This window comes from Chrysochloris asiatica, unplaced genomic scaffold, assembly GCF_000296735.1.
Source record: "Chrysochloris asiatica unplaced genomic scaffold, ChrAsi1.0 scaffold00002, whole genome shotgun sequence".
NCBI classification, from domain to species: domain Eukaryota; kingdom Metazoa; phylum Chordata; class Mammalia; order Afrosoricida; family Chrysochloridae; genus Chrysochloris; species Chrysochloris asiatica.
Window position 1 is genome coordinate 44,082,854 of NW_006408520.1, and position 5,476 is coordinate 44,088,329.

At 38.7% G+C, this 5,476-nt stretch overlaps 1 pseudogene; it reads right to left on the reverse strand.

Annotated features, from left to right (window-relative positions):
• Nucleotides 1-3,654: 3,654 nt before the first annotated feature.
• Nucleotides 3,655-4,877, reverse strand: LOC102839486 (annotated as a pseudogene).
• Between the last annotated feature and the right edge of the window lie 599 nt (nt 4,878-5,476).

The window sequence follows — 5,476 nt, forward strand, 5'->3', positions numbered from 1 at the left end:
CAAACAAACCACTAAGCATTTCTGAAAGAATTGTATTGGCAAAAGCACCATGAGTCTGATTTAAAATAGAGTGAGGCTTTTCAAAATGTAAATAAGCCTCAAGATTCTAATTTATGTAGTAAGGATAAAAAAACAAAAAACACTTCGACTTATTTTCAAAGGGCATACTTTCCAATGCTTTATTCAGAAGTACTCAAGTATGGCATGAAAACAGAAAAAGATCTGTAACGGCAGAACTGAGACATATATACAATAACAAGTACTGACTCACAGTGACCGTATGCACAGCATAACGAAACACTGCCCGATCCTGAGCCTCAGGAAAACCTTCTGAGGTGGCAGAATAGAGCGCAGCTAAAGACCATTCGCAAACCCCAGAATGAGGAACCTATTCATATTTGACCATTGTGATTTCAGGTTTTTAAGGACTGTTTATTTTCAATAACCATATATGCACGTGAAAGCTGGACAGTAAATAAGGAAGACCGTAGAAATTGACACATTTGAGTTATGGTGTTGGAGAATATTGAACGTGCCATGAGCTGCCAAAAGAACCAACAGATACTTGTTGGAGGAAGTGCAGCCACAGTGCTCCTTGGAGGCCAAGATGGCCAAACTTTGTCTTTCATACTTCAGACATATTGTCAGGAGGGACCAGTCGCTGGAGAAGGATATCATCTTTGGTAAAATGGAAGGCCACAGGAAAAGGGGAAGATCCCTAAAGAGATAGATTAGCCAAGTGGCAGCATAGATGGACTCAAGCGTGGCAATAATAGTGAGGTTGGCCCAGGATCAGGCAGTGTTTCATTCTGCTTGCTGTGCTTAGGGTCGCTGTGAGTCAGTACTGACTTGATGGCACCTAATAAAAACAACAAGGACTGGTTAAAAGTGCTTTTCATTCATTGTCCTTTTTTTTTTTTTTTTTTTTTGTCTGTTGAATGTCAGGATTCAAAAACAAAGCTTTACTAAAAAGACGACAAAAAGGCATATGAAAAGATGGTCAACATTATTCATCATCAGGAGAAACTATAAAGCCATACCCACAAGAATGGTAAAGTTAAACAGACTGGTCAGAGTAGGAGGCAGAATAGCTGAAAATCTCATCTATTGCTTATGTGATAACAATGGTACAGGCACTTAGAAAGTGATTTGGTAGTTGCTTATAATGTGGAATAACTCAACAATCCCATCCAGGCATTTACCCAAGATAAATGAAAACATGTTTCCATACAAATACTTATACATGAACGTTTATTCCACCATTATTAATTATAGTTAAAAAGTGAAAACAATGTAAATGCCCATCAGTTGGAGAATGGATAAACAGATTATGGTCTATAAAATACAATGAAATGTTATTAGATGCTATCAAGTTGGTACTGACTCACAGTGACTCTATGCACAACAGAATGAAACACTGCCTGGTCCTACACCAAACTCACAATCATTGCTGTCTTGGAGCCCATTGTTGTAGCCACTGTGACAATCCATTTCACTTCGGGACTTCCTCTTTTTCTCTGACTCCACTTTAGTAAGCATAATTTCCTTCTCCAGGGACTGGTCCCTCCTGATAGTATGTCCAAAGTATGAGAGACACATGAATTCTGGCCATCTTGGCTTCTAAGGATCATCCTGGCTGTACTTCTTCCAACACAGATCTATTTGTTCTTTTGGCAGTCCATGTACTTTTAATATTCTCCTCAAATACCATAACTCAAATGCATCAAGTCTTCTACAGTCTTCCGTATGTATTCATTGTCCAACTTTCATAGGTATATGAGGTTATTTAAAATGCCATGGCTTGGGCCAGGAACATCTTAGTCTTCAAACTGACATCTTAATAAAGAAATCTTGTGCAGCAGATTTGCCTAATGCAATATACATCATTTGGTTTCTTGATTGCTGCTTCCATGAGTGTTAATGATTCTTCTGAGCAAAAATGAAGTCTTTGACAACTTTAGTCTTCTCTCCATTAATATGAATATTTTTTATTGGTTCTATAGTGAGGATTTCTGTTTTCTTTCCATTGAAGTGCAACCCATATCGAAGGCTGTGGTCTTTGATCCTCATCAATAAATACTTTAAATCTTCTTTGTTTTCAGCAAGCAAAGTGGTAACATCTGCATATCACAGGTTGTTAATGAGTCTTCCTCCAATCCTGATGCCATGGTTTACTTCATATAATCCAGCTTCTTGAATTATTTGCTCAATTTACAAATTGAACAACTGTGGTGAAAGAGTATAATCCTGTCACACACCTTTCCTAATTTTGAAGGATTTGATGTTCGTTTGTTCTCTTTGAACAACTGTCTCTTGGTCTACATACAGGTTCCTCATGAGCAAAATTAAGCATTCTGGAATACTCCATGTCCACAATGTTTTCCATACCTTGTCATGATCCACAGAATCTAAATCCTTTGCATAGTCAATAAAGCACAGGCAAACTTCTTTTTGGTATTCTCTGCTGTCAGCCAAGATCCATCTGATGTCAGCAATGGCATCCCTTATTCCATGTCCTCTTCTAAATCTGGATTGTACCTCTGGAAGTTCTCTGTCAATTTATGATTGCAGCCACTTTTGTATTATCTTCAGCATTCCAATGAGTATCTCTTTGGAATGGGTACAAATATGGGCCTCTTCCAGCCACTTGGCCAAGTAGCTATCTTTCCAATTTCTTGGCATAGATGAGTGAGTGCCTCCAGTACCACTTCAGTTTGTCGAAAGATTTCAATTTGTATTCCATGTATTCCCAGTGCTTTGTTCTTTGCCAATGACTTCAATGCACTTTGTACTTCTTCCTTCAGTATCATTGGCTCTTGATCATATACTACCTCTTGAAATGGTTGAACATTGACCATTTCTTTTTGGTACAGTGACTGTGTATTCCTTCCATCTTCTATTGATGTTTTCTGCATCATTCAATATTTTGCCAATAAAATTCTTCAATGTTGCAAATTGAGGCTTGAATTTTTTTCTTCAGTTCCCTCAACCTGAGAAATGCTGACCATTGTCTTCCCTTTTGGTTGTCTAACTCCAGGTCTTTGCAAATTTCATTATACTATCTGTTTTTGTCTTCACAAGCTGAACTTTGAAATTTTCTATTCTGCTGTGTGTAAATTATACTTCAATAAATCTGACTTCCAATCAAAGCTACTTCTTTCCCTCATCCTTTGTAATTCTCTACTCCCAGAGGATGTTAAGGAGTAAAATAAAAACTTCATCAACCAACACTTGGTTTGATTTTCACACAAGTGCCCACTGTTCATGTTTAGCACTACCAGTAGAACATGGGTCACTAGAATTAATCCAAGTATGTTTGCTCCAGGGTTCCTCTGTTTATCCATGATTTCAGACTGAATTCTCCACCTCTTTGAGTCCTCCTGCTTTGCCTTTCTCTTCTGAAGATTCTGGTACTTTAGTAACATCTTTTTTTGCCATCTCTTTACCTTTGTTATTCTGCTTCTGCTTGGCTTTCTGTTTAATAATTGATGCCCATGCCAATGAAGAGACTGTTATTGTTGCTGTTGTTATTGTTAAATGCCATTGCATCTATTTTGACCCATGATAACCCTGTATAAGGTTTCCAAGGAGTGAATGGTGAGCTTGAACTGCTGACCTAGCAGTCCAAATTGACTTTGCAGTTCAGTGCATTAACCCATAGTGCCACACTAGGATACCAATGAAAAGATAGACACCCACAAAAATTAGGGTTATGCCATATGCCCAATATGTATATGTGCAGTCTCCATACACATAATTGAAATGACCAAAAAGTGGTGGGATAGGGAGACTAGATAGGGCAGCTTCCACAATGGTCAACAATCCCATAAAGCAGGAGAACTTCTGGGGTCCAATGATGTCTATTAGAGATTCAAACAATACTGAGCTATACCACCCAAATGCAAATCCAAGGAACCATGAATAGATACCAAACCCACTGTAGCTTGTGGCTACAGGTATCAACATATGACACATTCCATTTGCACTAATAGAAGCTTCAAAGAATTGCTGACTAGGAGGTCTCATCCACTTTGTGTTGGTTACAAGTTCTATCAGAGGTGTGGCTATAATAGTGACAAACACCATAATGGAAAGAAGAAAGGCAACATTTTCCCTATTGAAATGCTGACCCTTAGCATAACTAGTAATAAAGATTAAAGGTGTAGCCAATGCAAATCTCAGTGGCAAATTACCAGAGAGGTACAGCACAAAATCTCTATGAGTAAGCAGGGATAAGTATAGAAATTTGTTAATTCTTTACAAGACTGATTGTTTCTCCTCTTTGAGGTTTCGACCTTTCATATTAGTATGTACATCACCTGCACTTTTTTTTTTTTTTTAACTTCACACTGTCCAGCTTCTTGAAGGGATTCTCAACATTGGCTGACTTGGGTCCTATTAGGTCCTAATGGGCTTCGTGAAGGATCCAGCTACACAGCAGTTTAATAGGAAGCCCCAAGAATTAGAAATCTTCCTCTACAACCATAGTTATCAAAGAGAGTCTGATTGCGTGGGGCCAAGGTAGTGAAGAACACAGGGCTGCTTACCATGGCTATTCCTTGTTGAAATGCTTGCCAATTATGGTCATAGCTGGATTCAAGTTGAAGGCAAGAACAAGGCCTCCAATGACTCCAATACATGGGTAAAGTTCCCGTACAATGTTATAGAATGAAGCTACATCAAGCCATAGCCTGAGCAGTCTGGAGCAATCATTCTCAGGAGCTGAAGAAAACAAATCAGCAGGTCAGACAACAGACTGTTGATGCAGGAGGCTGTGGAAGCTGGTGAATCAGATCAGATGATGAACCCCAAATCCCACAAACTTTACATTTTTGAACTGAGCAAGTTTGACTTGGCAGTGTTGGGTGCAGCTTCATGCTGGGTCCCCATGCAGGCATTGCCTTTTCAAATGGTAAAATACTTTGTAATTATCCATCCTTGATTCACCATCATATGTTTAATGAGAGAAACATGGTTTTCTTTCTTTTTTTTTTTTTTAGTTCATAGGTCTCAGATCAAGAGTTGTTATTGTTGTTATATGCCACCGAGTTGGTTCCAACCCATAGCAACCCTGTACAGGGTTTCTGAGGCTGCAAATCTTTATGGGAGCCTCCTCTTTCTCCCGCAGAGCGGCTGGTACTTCCAAACTGCTGACCTTAAGATTTGCAGCCTGATTCGTAACCACTACACTACCAGAGCTCCTACAGTAGCTGCATTAAAACTCTTGTAGAACATAAGGTCCTGACATTAGAGCTGATACAGGATTTGATAAGGGAGTTAGTTCATTTTATATATGGGAAACATTTGCCCATAAAGTCAGTTTGGGTTTTGAAAAATAGACTCCAATTCTTTATCTCTGAATTCACACTTTCTTAATATACAGTGTCTTTCTTTCTCAGCTCACTCATGTGACCTATTTGAAGCAATGGAATAAGACAGAAATGGTAATGCACCATTTCTTAGCCCAGAATTCAAG